Source organism: Tenrec ecaudatus, chromosome 7 (genome assembly GCF_050624435.1).
Source record: "Tenrec ecaudatus isolate mTenEca1 chromosome 7, mTenEca1.hap1, whole genome shotgun sequence".
Classification (NCBI taxonomy): Eukaryota; Metazoa; Chordata; class Mammalia; order Afrosoricida; family Tenrecidae; genus Tenrec; species Tenrec ecaudatus.
The window spans coordinates 29,998,551-30,015,656 of NC_134536.1; the positions used below are offsets into that span (position 1 = coordinate 29,998,551).

The following is a 17,106-nucleotide window of genomic DNA, read 5'->3' on the forward strand; positions in this document are numbered from 1 at the left end:
AGTTATGCCCCACTCTACTCCATTCTCTCTCTTTATGTCTCTAGTAAGATAAAAGGTAGGAGTCCTGGTAGCATAGCGGTAATGTGGTTAGCTGCTAAATGCAAGTTATGCAAAACTGAAAATTCACTAGCCACTCCATAGGAAAATGATCAAATATTGGACACCCACAAGGGCAGGTCTACGTGCTCTGTAGGGTCTTTGTAAGTTAGAATCGGCTCAACAGCAGTGAGGTTTTTCTGTTTTGATTTTGAGAAGATAAAAGGTGATATTGGCCACACCCCAGGAAAACTCCCCTGGGACTTGAGTAAAAGTTGCCTTCTAATCTTCTTACAACTGATTGCCTGGTCTCCTTAGAACCCACCAAAGCATATGACTATAATATTACATAACCACAAAACCTCTGCCAGCCACGGCCCAGCCAAGGTGACCCCTGTTTAGGAAAGGGGTGGGCACAATTCAACCTATGGCACCAGGAAAGGCTTCTAAGTCCCCGTTGTAAGGTGATTGCATTCTCGCAGCCAGCCATTCTTCAGCCACCCCGGCTGTGCTGCAGGACCACGGATGACTTTGGGCAATGCTCCTGAAGAGCTCCGAAACAACCCTTCACAAGGGCATCCTTTCCCAGGGGGAGTGTGGTACCCAGGGACTGACTCAGATACGGGACGGAAGGCTGGATGGACATAGGACAGTGAGGTTTGCTGTGTGTAGCCTGAAGCCAGAAAGCATCTAAAAGACCAGCTTCCAGATGTGACAATGGGATACAGTAGTGGTCTTCAAACTATATTTTCATCCACAGCCTAAAAATATTGTGGAAACCTTCATCAAACCAAAGAGCAAGCTCACTGCCATCAACTCATAACTGACTCATAACAGAGTAGAACTGCCCCTGTGAGTCTCTGAGACTGGACCTATAGGAAGCCCCATCTTTCTCCCCGAGTGCAATATGGTACAATTGCCAACCGGTCTTAGACCTACACACATTTAAAACCTGATCCCAGAAATACTTGTTCCCATAAACTTAAATCATTGTACTGTTCTGTTGTGTATTGGGTCACTATGGGTTGAAACTGACTCAGTCATACCTAACAACAAAGAAATCGTTGTATCGGAGTTTGTTTACTGGGTACATTAAAATAATTCTTCACCAGTGAGGAGGGAGGGGGAAAAATGAGGAGCTGATGCCAAGGGCTCAAGTAGAAAGCAAATGTTTTGAGAAATGATGATGGCAACAAATGTACAAATGTGCTCGACACAATGGATGGGTGTATGGATTGTGATAAGAGTAGTATAGGTCCCCAATAAAATGATTTGAAAATAATAATAAAAATCTTTTAAATAATAAAATCATTCTTCACCAATGCCATCATTCAAAGGAACTGATTTTGCTTTAACCTTCCTTATTAATTGTCCAGTTTTCACATCTATTTGAGGGTGCTTCAGAAAACTCTTAGAAACATGAAATGAAGAGAAAATAGAATTTTCCACAGAACTTGGCGCCTTCTTGTATGAGATAATTTTAAATGCCATGCTTGAATTAGGCATACATTAGACTGCAAAGTGACAGCTTCGACTTTAGCGCTTTAAAGAGGTTTTGGCAGCAAACTTGCTCAGTGCAGTCAATCGTTTGATTTCCTAACCACAGCTTCTCTGGACATTGATTGTAGAGCCAAGTAAAATGAGATCTTTGATGTCAAAATTTTCTCTGTCATAAAATTGATTGTGGTAATGATTGTATATTCTTCTTGATATGATTGAACTATTGAATAGTATGATATCTGAATGAACTACCAATAAAATTTCTTTGAAAAAAAAAAAAAGCTTTGTCATGAGGTTGCTTCCTGGTCCGGTTGTGAGGATATTTTTGTCTGATGTTGATCTGGAGTCTGTACTGAACGCTGTAGTCGCCGATTTTTATTGCTAAAGGCTGCAAGTCCTCCTCGCTTTCAACACGCAGGTTGTGCTATCCCGTGCTTTGCTGTATTGCGCATTGTTAACAGATCTTTCTCCAGTCCTGGTTCCGCATTCTTCACAGTCCCGCCTCTAAAGTGACTTGTTCCATACATGGACTGAGTAAATATGGCAAAAGAAGACAACCCTGACACCCACTTTTCCTGATTCTAAACCACAGAGCATACCCTTATTCCTTTGAACACCTTGGACTATGTACTGGTTCCAAGTAAGCACAATTAAATGCCCTGGAATCCCCAATCTTCACAATGTTATCTATATTTGTTGTGATCAACATAGTCAAATCCCTGTGCATCCTCAATAAGATATACTCAATAAAACAGATTAAACATCTTCTTCCACAGCTTCTCCTGGATCTGGTTTGAAGTTTTGGCTGTTCCCAGTTGATGTACTTCTAAACGCTTACTTGCACGTGATATTAATGGTCTTATTTGACAAATTCTGCATTCTTTAGGATCATCCTTCCTGGGAGTAGGCACAAATACGGATGTCTTCCAGTTAGTTGGCCAAGTAGCTGTTTTCCACGTTTCTTGGCACAGACCAGCGATGCGTCCAGTGTCGCACCCATAGGTTGAAGCATCTGCATGGCTCTTTGATATAAAGCTCTTTCTTATACATATATGAGCGTGTCTGGATTTGTTTCTCTAGTCAACCCAGCCTAACACAGATACTTTGCCTTTTTTAATGTTGGGGTAAGATAATGAACAAACAGTGGCCTGCCAAAAGAACGAGCAAACCTGCCTAGTTGTAAGTAAAGCTAAGAGGCTCCTTAGAAGTGAGGAGGGCACGACTTTGTGTCACGTTCTTTGGACACGTTATCAGGAGGGACCAGTCTCTGGAGAAGGACATCATACTTGGTAAAGGATCAATAAACGAGGAGGGCCCTTACAAGATAGATTGATACAGTGGCTGCAGCAATGGGCTCGAGCCTCGTGGTAATTGTGAGGCTGGTATACAACCAGTCAGTGTGTTGTTCTATTGCACAAAGTTCCGTGGATTTGTACTGACTTGACCACACCTAACAACAACATTCAAATGACACTTCTCTCAAAACTGTTATATGACTCTTTTTAAAGGAACCAATGGAGTCTAAAGTCCTAGGGACCTTTAACATTTAGAATTAGCAAAGATCAAATATGTGTTTTTAAAAGATTTAAAGTCAGAAAATTTACTTTGATCTTTTCTAATTCTACTCTACTTCCTCCACATAAATCATCCAGACATAATAGCATTCTACGATTGAATGTCTTTTATAGATCACCATGCTATACAACCCACAACACAAATCTGTATATAAATTAAACAAATTTAACATTATTATGTCCATGCTGTTCTAAATGTTAAAAATGTTCTATCGTTACAATTGCCAGCACACGATTGATCAAAACAACATGAATATGCTGACATTTTTATAGATAATTATTGCACTGAAGAGAAAATTCTGCTGGAAATGCATCTCTTAATGAGATGAATGTTACTTATCGCTAAAATGAGAATGATTTGGCAGCCATTTCTGCTCCTATTTTTCATCTTTATAGGTGTAAAGACTAAAAAGACTTGTTTACATAGATAAGTAAATGGAAATAGAAAAAGTTTTGTTGAAACAAAGTCACTCAATTATTTCAACTCTTACTACACTTTATGTCAGTCACCTAGTGATTTATTATAAAATTATTTTTAATGTTCTATCAAATGATAACTTGATTTGGCCTGCCTTCAACTTTGTTGGGAAATAAGTGGAAACCACCTGCTCCCAAAAGATATTTTATCTAGTCATTAGGAAGATGTGGTTCAAACTTATTATCAAATGACTACTAACTTTCTATGTTATTCTTTACCTAGAGAAGGGTATATTATAAATATATATTTTATTGGCATACAGATATATTTTATTGACATACACCACACAATTTGATCCTTCGATCATATTAAGAAGAGTTGTGCAAATATCACCACAATATCATAGCATTGTCTCCTAGTACTCATCATTGTTAGCTCCCCATTTCTCCCCATCCTACCCTTCCCTAGGTAATTATGAATCCAGCTACTATCTTTATCGATTTACCCATTCTGAATTTCATATACGGAAAATCATAAAGCACACACAGACCCACAAAATGACTAGGCAAAACATTTAAAAACCTCAATCAAAAAAAGCAGACAATGTTGAAAATTGAAACAATATTAAAATGGGTCAAAATGGACATCAAATAGTACATCAAATAGTACATTTAAACGTAACTACATCTGCCATAATTGACTTTACAAGGCTTTCTGTCTGATGGCCAGGCTATTTACATCCCTAGACTCTCCTCAGAAGGAATTCACCAGAGGCTTAATCCATGTATGGACCCTGCAAATGGATTTTGGGTTTCCGCCATCCCACACAGCCTTTTGAAAACTATAAATATCATTTCCTCCTTTGGATTTGGATTTTAGTTACAATCCTTGGCTCACACAGGCTGGTATACTTCTATGTGGAATTAGTTCACACTTAGAGGAACTTTTTACTTCTCTTTTATTGAGATGAATTTATTTGTCACTAAAGATTCCAAGTCCGTTTCAATTGCACTTTTCTTCTTCTTCTTTTCTTTTTAAAAGCCACTTAGACTTGAGACTCATGAGGGCAACAAATGTACAAATGTGCTTGACACAATGGATAGATGTATGGATTGTCATAAGAATTGTATGAGGCCCCAATAAAATGATTTAAAAATAAAAATATTTTAAAAATAAAAGCCACTTAGACTGCTACATAGGTTTGAGGGATAAGGAATCCTGGGGGGAGGGGGTTCTTTTTTTTAAGACACATGCTATATATATGTATTTACACAGTCCGTCTCAAGAAACTAAATCAACAATATACTGCTGAACCCTCCATAATTGTGGTTCTTTTTCTTCCCTCCCCAATAACCTATCCCTCCCCTCTTCTTGTTTCCATCTCAACTCTGGCCTCCTTATAATCATCAAAATCTTGTCTATTGGTGTATAAACCACGCATGTTTCTTTTTCTTAGCCTTTCCTTATAACAATGGTGTTGTTAAATAGCTGTCTTTGTCAGATTGACCGAGTTGGCTAAGCATATTCTCTAGCTTTGTCCATGTATTAAAGTGCTTCAGAGAGTTGCTATGTTTTTTTGCTGATACATAAAATTCCATAGTATGGGCATACTATAGCTTGTTTATCCATTCCTCTAGAACTGGGGGAGTGAATTGTCTCCCTGTTTGGGCTATTATGGAAACCAATGCAATAAACATGGGGTACATATGTGTATTGGTCTTGTATTCTTGATTTTATTTTAGGATATATACCAAGTAGAGAGATTGGGGGATCCTAAGGTGCTTGTATTTGCATTTGTTTAAGGAAGTGCCAATGGCGGTTGTACAAGTCTACAAAAATGTCCCTATCTCTCCATATTCTCTCCAGCATTCATTATTTTCTGTTTTATTAAATTTTTCTGAAAGTGTTGGTGTGTGGTGATCTCATTGTTGTTTTAATTTGCATTTCTCTTATTGCTAACGATCTCAAACATTTCTTCATATGATTGTTGGCCATCTCGATGTCCTCTTTGGTAAATTGTCTATTCATGTCTTGAGCCCATTTAAAAATTTTGGTTATTTTTCTTTTTCTTGTTAAGATATTCTAGTGTTCTATAGCTTTTGAAGATTAGCCCTTTATCTAATACTACTGAGTATTTTTTCCCAATCTGTGGATTTTTTTGCCTCTTTTTTGATGAAATCTTGTGATGTGCATAAATCTTGTCTGTCCAGTAGGTCCCAGTACTTTATTTGTTTCCTATAGTTTGGAAATTTTTATTATGTTCATTAGTGTGTTTGTGCCTTGTATTGGGGCCCTTAAATCCATCCACTTCTTAAAATTAGATATACTCAAAAGTATTGTGAAAATAAAATTTACTCGTTTCTTTTCCTTTTCTCTTTTTGTTTCTTTACGCACACCACCACCACCACCCCACGCCCACCCTCATCCCCATAAAATTTATTTGAATGCAATTATACTAGTAATATTTATATACAACTATCATTATCTTGTCACGTTTTAAATATATTTTTTGCCAAAACTTTGAAGTAACATATTTACTTACAAAATTGGAATAAAATAGGTGTCATATAAGCTACTTGAAAGGAGACGAGACCCGAGGCCGAACGCCGGATCTGACAAGATGGCCGGGCTGCCCCGCAGGATTATCAAGGAAACCCAGCGTTTGCTGGCAGAACCAGTTCCTGGCATTAAAGCAGAACCAGATGAGAGCAACGCCCGTTATTTTCATGTGGTCCTTGCTGGCCCCCAGGACTCCCCCTTTGAGGGAGGGGCTTTTAAACTTGAACTATTCCTTCCAGAAGAATACCCAATGGCAGCTCCTAAAGTACGTTTCATGACCAAAATTTATCACCCTAATGTAGACAAGTTGGGAAGAATATGTTTAGATATTTTGAAAGATAAGTGGTCCCCAGCACTGCAGATCCGCACAGTTCTGCTGTCGATCCAGGCGTTAAGTGCTCCCAATCCAGATGATCCATTAGCAAATGATGTAGCTGAGCAGTGGAAGACCAACGAAGCCCAAGCCATGGAAACAGCTAGAGCATGGACTAGACTATATGCCATGAATAATATTTAAGTCGATCTGATCATCAAGTGTGCATCACTTCTCCTGTTCTGCCAAGACTTCTTCCTTGTTTTGTTTGCATTTAATGGACACAGTCTTAGAACCATTACTGAATAAAAGCCCAGACATCTCAAAAAAAAAAAAAGCGCTACTTGACAAAAACAGACATTAGCCGTCCTACTTTCTTCATTTAAACTCTGACTTTTGTTGTCAATTCAAATAAATGACTTAATATAGATTCTATGGACCATTATGAAGAATATTGCAAAATAAATTGTAAAGTCCATCTTATAAAATGGATTGCTAAAAGTACCTGAGTCAAGATCAGAATTATGGAGAGGTAAGAAAACAATCTTACATCTTATACCAAATCTATGAAAAAGTCATGTAACACAAATTTCTGGCGAGGTAGATGTAGATCTTTCTTTTTTAAATAGGGTTTTGGGGAAAGAGGACTTTAGAATAAAAAAACCTTCATAGACATGCCATCCAGTTAATAGGCCAATTTCAAGCTAAGGAATTTGAGGATCTAGAAAATGATTACCTTAAGTTATTTATGGTGGTATCATGGGTTATGAGTTGGGCTGCTAACCACAGGTCAGCAGTTCAAACTGACCAGCCCCTGTGAAGGAGAAAGATAAGACTTTCTGAGCCATAAAATTCTATAGCTTTGGAAACTCACAGATGCAGTTCTGCCCTGTCGTATAGGGTCACTGTGAGTCAGGATCAACTCAATGACAGTAACTTTGGGTTTGGAGTTATGTTTCTATAGCCTTTCAAATGTCTTCCTGTGCCCCGAGAGTATCCCAGTTCACCCTGGAGTATTCCCCATGGCTTCTTTTATTTACTTCCCGCATCCAGGAGGTGCCCAAGCCCTGCTTATTCTATCTTTCTAACGCCTCCAATCCATTGCTCATCTGTCAGTTTTTGTATTGTGCTGGTTTGCATATTGCTTTGATATGCGGGAAGCAATGCTACTGCTATTTCAAATACCAGCAGGATTACTTAAGGCAGACAGGTTTGCGTGGGCCTTCTAGACTAACCGAGGCTATGGCGTAAGAAGAAGCAGGTCACTTCTGAAAAATTAGTTTCTAGAAACATTGTGTCTAGCAGTGGAATATTGTCTGGCACAGAGTCAGGAAGGAGATCAGCCCCTCAGATTGGAATACACTCAAAAAGTCACTGGGAAGAGCTGTCTCCCCCAAATAGAGTCAACATTAGTGATATTGATGGGCCAAAGCTTTCAAGGCACTCATTTGCCAATGACACAAAATGGAAAGAAATACATACAAACATACGTTAGTAACTGGAATGTGGAGTATAACAAGTACGAGCCTAGGGAGATTGGAAGTCAAAAAGGATGTAACAAAATGTATAAAGATCTATGTCCCGGCCATAACAAGCTGAAAGGGCCTGATACCCTCAACTTTGACTAAGACAGTCCTATGGGCTCCTGTGCAAGGGATTACGACTTGACGCCGAATGGTGTCACCTTCATTTTAGAGACGAATATTTAAAGATCTATTTGCAGTACCTGCTGTCAGTGTTAGCAGAATAGCCCTACACCCACAAGGAAGTTCACCTAATGTTACTATTATTCAAATGTACACACCAACTACTAATGTAATAGAGAGAAAATTAAGTTTTTCTCCAACTTCTAAAACTGTGATATTGATTAAAATGCAAGCAAGATGCATGGATAATTCCTGGTGACCGGAATATACAAGATGGGAACAAGAAAAGAGGATCAGTAGTTGGAAAGTGTGTCCTTGCTTGATCGGAAAAACACTGGAGTGTGCATGATAGAATGTTGCAAGGCCAATGACACACATTACAAGTACATTTTTCAATAGCAAAAGTAACATGGGTCTTACCATATGGAATACACAAGAATCAAACGGACCACATTTCTAGAAAGAGACCATGGACAAGCTCAATATGATCAGTTACAAGAAAGCAAGAAACCAACTGTGTAATGAACCATCAATTGCTTGTCTACAGGTCCAAGTTGAAGCTGAGGAAAATTAAAACAGGTTCACGAAAGCCAAAATATAACTTTGAGTGTATTTCACCTTGTGGTTGTTACATAATCTATTGTCAATTTGCTACTTATGAGTGGAGGAGGGGTCTAGCCTGGCGTCCAGGTCTCAGCTTGATGAACTCATTTGGAGCCGCTAAAGATATAAATAGCTCACTACAGGCAGGACACACACTCACTCCCTGTGAGACATTACTTAGAATGAGACTGATGGAGCTATGCTGACCCAGCCAGAGCCCTGGGGCTGAAGGAGGCACATGGAGACCCCTGCCAGTACTGAGATGCTTTTACCGCCACTGTGTCCACAAGACTTTCCACCCACTGGCCTGTGATCTTCCTGCATTCAGCATGATCTTCCTGCATTCAGCATCATGGCATGTTTCCTGAGTCTGAAGAGGACTTTACAGATTGGTATCAGACATATGGGCTAATATCAGACTTATGGACTTGATCTGGACTGGACTGGGATGCTTTCTCAATATTCAATTGCTCTTGTATATAAAGCTCTTTCTTACACACCTATTAGTGTCTATGAATTTGTTTCTCTAGTCTACCCAGACTAATACACACCTGAATTTAGAGACCATCTCAAAACTAGATTTGACACATTGAATTCTAATGATTGAAAAGCAGAAGCAGTTGTGGAATGAATGTGGGATCCAAAATATCTTACATGAAGAAACCAAAAGACCATTTCAAATCCAAGAAAAGATTGAAGTTGCCAAGGATTTCGTTTTACTTGGATCCACAACCAATGCAGCAGCCAAGAATGAGAAGAAAGTAGCCACTGAAAAGCCTATGCATAGATTCAAAGTATTGTCGGATAGTGAAGGCCTAATGAATGGGAACAGAACACTGTCAGAAATATTGCCAGAAAACGGGCCCTGGAAGCCCAGAAGACACTGGAAACGGCTGAAGATGAGCTGCTGTCTTACAGCGGTGACAGGAATGCGTTAATGCCTGCGGGATCTTCATTTGTGCCTGGGGCACAACTCAAAGTGTGAGGAAACAGCTGCAAAAGTCTACAAATAACTGGTACTTGGAATGTATGATGTATGAATCTAGGAAAATTAGATGTCATCAAAAATGAAATGGAACTCATGATGATCAATATCCTAGACTTTAGTGAACCGAAATGGACTAGTTTGGGACATTTTGAATCAGAAAATCATATGGGTTGCTATGTTGGCAATGACAAAATCAAGAGGAAAGGTGCTGCATTTATTGTCAAAAAAGGACACATGAAGCCTATCTTGACGTACAATGTTTTCTGTGATAGAATTATATCTAGCCATCTTCCAGGAAATCCAATCAATACAACTATTATTCCAATATATGGAGCACCCATGAAAGCTACTGATGAACAATTCGAAGAATCCTGCAAACATCTCCAATCTGAAATTTATCAAGCATGCAATCAAGATGCATTGATAATTATTGGTGATTGGAAGGCAAAAGTTGGAAACAAACAAGAAGGAAACTATAGTTGGAAGATATGGTCTTGGTGATAGAAATGAAGCTGGAGATTGCATGGTAGAACTTTGCAAGACCCACTTTTACAAGCAATACAAGTGGAGGCTATACCCATGGACATCTCCAGATGGAATACACAGAAATCCAATTGACTACAGCTGGGGGGAGAAATGAGGGAGAAGCTCAATATCAGTAGCTTAAACTAGGCCTGAGGCTGCCTACATAACAAACCATCAATTCTCACATTGAAGTTCAGGTTAAAGCTGAAGAAAATGAAAAGGGGTCCACAAGGGTCAATATACTACCTAGAGTCTATCCCACCTGAGTCTTGAGAACGTGTCAAGAACAGATTTGACGCATTCAACATCAATGACAGAACACTTGATGAACTGTGAGATGACATCAAGAACATCATTCGTGAAGAAAGCAAAAGGTCATTAAAGATGACAGAGCAGACAGCAAAAAATCAAAGTGATGTCAGAAGAGCTTCTGAAACTTGTTCTTCATTGTTGAGTAGTAGCTAAGGAAAATGGAAGAAGTGATCGAGTCAAAGAGCTTAACAGAAAATTTCAAAAGTTATATCCAGAAGACAACATAAGATGTTATAGTGAACTAGGCAAAGACCTAGAAAGTTGGGAAACCAAAAGGAAGAACACGCTGAGCAGATCTGACACGGAAAGAACTCAAGCAACAAGTCAAGCCACAAGTTGCTATACTGAAAAATTCTGTGGGCAAGATATTGAATGATGCAGGAAGCGTCAAAAGAACATGGGAAGAATACACGGTCACTGGACCAAAAAGAACTAGTCGACCTTCCACCAATTCAGAAAGCAGCATATAAGCAAGAACCAACGGTGTTGGAGGTAGAAATTCAAGCTGCACTGAAAGTATTTACCTAAAACAAGGCTCAGGAATGGACAAAATACCAGTTGAATGGCTTCAGCCAGCTGATGAAGCACTGGAAGCACTCACTTGTCTATGCCAGGAAATTTGGAAGACAGCTGCTTGCCCAACTGACTGGAGGAGATCCATATTTGTACCCATTTCAGAGAGAGGTGACCCAACAGAATGCTCACATTATAGAACAGAATCATTGCTATCACAGGCAAGCAAGTTTTTGCCGAAGATCATCCAACAACAGTCACAGCAGTACATTGACAGGGAGCCGCCGGAGGTTCAGCCTGGATTCAGAAGAGGATGTGAAACTTGGAATCTCATTGCTGATGTCAAAATGGATCTTGGATAAAAGCAGATAATACCACAGAGATGTGTGTGTGTGTTATTGATTATACAAAGACATTTGACTCCGTGGACCATGACAAACTATGTACAGCTTTGAGAAGAATGGCAATTCCAAAACGCTTGATTGTGCTCATGTGAAACGTGTGTATGGATCAGAAGAAATTGTGCAAACAAGGGAATGCTGCCTGGTTTAAAATCAGAAAAGGTGTGCATCAAGGTTGCATCCTCTCACCTTATTTATCCAAATTGTATACTGAGCAAACCATCAGAGAAGCTGGATTATATGAAGAAGAATGTAGCATCTGAATTGGAGAAAGTCTTATTAACAATCTGCGATAATCAGATGACACAACTTTGTTTGCTCAAAGTCAGGAGAACTTGAGGCACTTACTGATGAAGATCAAGGGTTGCAGCCTTCAGTGGGGATTACAACTCAATGTAAAGAAAACCAAAATCTTCACAATGGGACCAATAGGCAACATCATGATAAACGTATTAAAGATTAAAGCTGTCATGTATTTTGTCTTGATTGAATACACAACAAAAGCAGCAGTTAAAAGATCAAAAGATGTGTTGCACTGGGTATGTCTGCTTGCACAAGACTTCTTCAGAGTATTGCAAAGTCAGGATGTTATTGTGGACATTAAGGTGGTCCTGCCCTTGACTCATCTATGGCATTTCCAATGCATGTGAAAGTTTGACACTGAATAAGGAAGGCAGAAGCATTATCGAGTTTGAAGTGAGGTGCTGGGGAAGAACATTGAAAGTACCATGGACTGCCACACGGATAAGCAAATTTGTCTGGGAAGAAGTCAGGCCAGAGTGCTCTTTTGAGGCAAAGATGGTGAGACCGTCTTACATACTTTGGGCATGTTGTCAGGAGAGACCAGTCCTTGGAGAAGGACATCATGCTTGATAAAGCAGATGGGCAGTGAAAAAGAGGAAGGCCCTTAATGAGGTGGATTGACACGTAGCTGTCACAGTGGGCTCACGTGTAGAGACAATTGTTTACATGGTGCAGGACATGTCGGTGTTTTGTTCTGGTTTGCGCAGGGTCGTTATGGGTCAGAACTGGCTCAGTGGCACCTGACAGCAACAACGTAGCCAGTCCTAGTTTGAAGACTCATCTTTCGGTTTTTCCATTTCTCTAGTGGCAATGCTTTTCAGACTGCCATCTCAGATTGCCATCGGGGCTTTAGATAACTTTTGGGGGGGGGGCACAGATGATGCACCAACGCATTCAAATGGAACAAGCCAAAAACCAAGCTTATCGCTGTCAAGTCATTTCCACCTGCCGGTGACCCAGGTGTGAACACTGAATCTGCTCTGCTGGTTTTCCTTGACTGCGATCGTCATGGAGACAGATCACCAGGTCTTTGTTCTTCTTTGGTGCTATTGGGTGGGTTTGATCCACCAAACTTTAGGAACTTTTCTTTCTTTAGTCTTTTCCCCCAAATACTTGTCATCATCACTTTCTCAAGGAAAGGGGGTTTTCTTCTTGACACATTCAATTTTGGAGGGCTTTCCTGATTCCACCCCTGCCCAGCTTAAACACCTAAAGAGAATTAGGGGCTTGATAAAGCTTCATTAAACAACCATTTGTATTCTTTTCTGAGAAATGATCATTTCAAATGCTACAAGGTACTACATGAATGTAGAGAAGTTACGTGGAGTGGACACGTAGAACTAAGAGAAATGTAAGACTATACCCCTCCTGGATTACAGTATAACTGGCACAGCAGGTGAAGGATCTTCGATCTTCGTTGAAGCTGACATTTCATAGAGGCCAGGGGTGAGCCAGAGTGAGAACAGCAGTTTCAAAAGTGCCATTCTTCACAAATTAGTGTCAATATTTTGTGTATCAGGTTAGCAATTCAATTTATTGTTAATCCCGAATGGTGCCTGGGAGATTACCTGTCTGATTAATTTGCTTTATGTAGCGTCTAATCATAGCTCATCAATATGTCAGTATTTAATAAACACTCATAGAAGATAATTATATATTAACATCGCAAATTACCCATTCAATCGTTGTAATACAGATAGCATTATGCCGTCTATATTTATTATGTGCTCCGAGTTGAGAAGAGATCATGATGACCAGATTCTGTTTGACTATGTTAAGATCAGCACTGAGCTCAAACATCTGGTCACTCTTTGTTCCCTTATCCTATGCAGTGATTCATGGTTATTTTTAAATCTTTCTCCCAATGCCTAGAAACCCTGATGCGATGTGCCAATAAAGAGAGAAATTAGGACTCACAAACAGCCTTCCTGAGTTTAGTTGGACGTTGAATGTTAATTGGCATGCCATTTCCTTCATTGAAACATACCTGCAAAGGGGGGCAGGGCACAATGCTCCAGAGCGTGGTGTAAAGTCCAGAGAAAAAACAGAGCCCTCTCCGCACACACAGTGTGAAACTCCCTAGTTACTTTGCGTCAGAAAGGGTTTCTGCCTTTGTGTTAGGCTGAGTTTTCTTGAAAAACAAAACCAGTGACGCTCATACAGGTAGAAGAAAGATCATTATATCAAGACGACACCCGAGTCCCATCCAGCGCAAGTCCACGGGGCCAATGCTGGGAGGAGAAGCCCCTTCAGACTCACACGGGTGCTGGTGGATAAAGCAGGAAGGTGCAGCGGGAAGCTGGGAGCTCACAGGTTGTGGGTGCAGAATCACCTGGGTCCCTGGACAGCAGGCCTCTCGGGCTGCCAGCCCCAGAGCCAGATGCGCAGTCCTAGCAAGTGGGCAGGCCAAGAGCCAGATCGAGGGCTCCATCCTCCTGGGTGTCTTTCTTATGAAAAGGGCACAAACCCCAGGAGGCATCACTCGCACCTCCAGGCAGGTCTCACCGTCACACCACCCCCAAGCCCCAAGCCAGGCGCTAGCGCCATGCTGGCTCTCTCTGGTCTCAGTTCACCATGCGTGGGGCCCGCAGTTCCACGAGGGTGTCCAGCTGTGAACCCCAGCGCGTCTCAGCATGGCTGGGCACCTTCCCTGAAGTAGCGAATACTCTTTGCAGACTATAAAACCTGAAACCTCTTCCAGCCTTCATAAAAACCCAGTGGAGCATCCCCCCTCAGAGGGGTCGCAGGGAAGCGGTGAGTCAATCAGGGTGCAGCAGAGCACTAACGGATCACACAATATACCTCTGTTCCCTGGCGGCCTCCTCACCCCTCTATCATGACCTCAGTGCCGCCTCCCACTCTAGACTAGACGGGAGCATGTACACAGGTATAGGCAAGAGATAAAATTACAGCACATGGAACACAGGAATGGGAATAGAGATACCAAAAGGGTCGGGGGAAGTGGGGAGGGAGGGGGGCACCGATCACAATGAATGGCCCATAACCACACACCCCCAGCCAGGGGCAAGAACCACAGAAACCAGAGTGGAAGGGAGATTTGAAAATAATTAACAATCTACCATCTATCAGGGGGCCACGAGGGGTGGGGGTGGGGAGGGGAAAAGGAGGAACTGATCCCAAGGGCTAAATGGAAAGTAAATGCCTAGGAAAGAATGAAGGAATATATGTACTAAAATGTCAGATACAATTGATGTATGGTTTGTAACAAGAGTTATAAGAGCCCCCAATAAAATGGGGCGGGGGGAGGAATACACAAAATGAACAGTGAGAAATGTTAAAACTGAGGAGAATCTTTTCTTTTAATAGGAAAAAGTTAAGATTCAAATTCATGACCAGCATCAGTAAAAGGAGGGTCCCTGGATGATGCACCCAGTTAATCACTCAGCTACTAGCCAGAAGGTTGGTGGTTTGAACCCACCCAAAGGGACCTAGGAAATAGGGGACTGCTTCCAACAGGTCACAGCCAGGACAACCCCATGGAGCCTTGAGTGCAGACAAGAGGAACAACACCCACTTTTAAAGGGTCTCTTATGTGTACACAGGCCACTGTCGTCAAACCAGGAAACCTCTCCTTTAAAAAAATCAATAAAAGGCACACACCAAACAAACAGACAAAAAACCCACTTGGATTACAAAACGGGCTTCGGCATTAATTCTTTCTCATGCGAAGCCAAGAACTGAGGCATTGCCCTCTCCAGAACCCTCACGACATGTAGAAGAGCTGGACAATCGCCACCACAATCGCTCTTAGAACATTTCGTCTTCATTGGGCTCATTGTCCCCTAACTTCCCCTGCCAAAGCCCAAGAAACCATTACAGGCCAGCAACTGGTTGTAATTGTTCATAAACATTTGTATCAGAAGGAAACGCCTCTGTGGGCTAGAAGATGTTATCCAGGAGTCCAATTTTAAAAGTAATCTTAACAGGTGTATTCACATATAATTCACATTATCGGTGGTGTGGGCTTGACGGACTTGTGTCCCTCAAAGCAAGAGAGTCTAGAGCCCCGGTTCTCTGCCACACTGGGCTAAGGGTCCTCAAGGGCTGGAAATACACTAGTTCAAAGCGCCCAATTAGGAACATAATACTGAGTGTGTTCCCCCTTGGGAGTGAGTGAATATGAGGAATGTCAAGCATTTTCCCCAATGTCAGGTTACCCCACCTGGTTTACCCACCATCAGAAATGAACTCACCTTCTCCTGGACAGGACTTCCCCCCACTCCCGTGGCTGGCCGCCTCTGGATTTCAGCGGTCCAATTTTTGGTTAAACTCTTCTTCTTCTTCTTCTCTCTGTTCATTGAACTTCTCCACATGGCTTTGTGCAGGAAGCACTTGCTCCCTCCATTCTGACAACTTTCAGGATGTCTGGGGGAAGAGAATGGACCATCTGTGAATCTAATGATGTGAGAGAATTGGTAAAATTACACAGATGGACAGACTATCAAGGTTTATATGGGCACCTACAAACATAAGAGCCACTGCCTACAGCATCGTTTGTGGGGGGAAAGGGGATCTTACTGGAAGTTCTACCCACACATGCTCACACAGAAAGAAACTCAGAGCTCAACGCCTTCATTTGCTGAAGGGTATTGTATCCAGCATTTCAATGAGACTTTGTACGAGATAGGATCTGACAAGATGTTGGTGAATTTTAGCCATCTTATTTTCTTGATATAATATTGATATCTAATTAACTTTATATATTTAAACTAATATATATATATATATGTGTGTGTGTGTGTGTGTGTGTGTGTGTGTGTGTGTGTGTGTGTGTGTGTGTGACTTAAGCTCTTCTCTTCAACCAAGATTAGTCTCATTTCCAGTGTTGGATCACCCAGTGAGCAAGGTAACCACAGGCCTACTTGCGCTTAGATACTAATCTGTAGCCAACAATTTCACAGTTTTGTCTTTCCGCATTTTTTGTTTCTCAAATATGACCAGCATGTGTTTTCTTTTTTTTCCCAATTCCATGACACTTTCCTGCAGAAGGAAAGCCTCTTTTCAAATGGACAGTTCCCGACAGAGACAGACTTGGAGGTGTAGTGGGTTAAGACTTGGTCTGTGTCCCTAAAAATTTACAACCTCCGAACCCTACGGAGCAGTTCTGGTCCGTCCTATGCCATTGTGTGCCCAATGGGCTCGATGACCGTGAAGGTTTGGATGGCTATGGTGTACCTGGAAGCAAGGTGAGCCCGCTGCTATCACGTTGATCATAGAGACTCCCGATAGGGTTTCTGAGACCGTAAACCTTTACAGAAGCTGATCCCAAGGAGAAGGATGCGGCCTATAAGGAGCCTCAAAATCAAAGTGCACTTCTGCTCTGCCCTACAGGGTCCATGTGAATTGGTGTGGACTTGAAGGCAGTGAGTGAGTGGGTAACTTCATCAGACCCTT

General features: G+C 41.3%; 1 pseudogene; it reads left to right on the plus strand.

Annotated features, from left to right (window-relative positions):
- Positions 1–6,116: 6,116 nt before the first annotated feature.
- On the plus strand, positions 6,117–6,714 carry LOC142452676 (ubiquitin-conjugating enzyme E2 N pseudogene; annotated as a pseudogene).
- Positions 6,715–17,106: the final 10,392 nt, after the last annotated feature.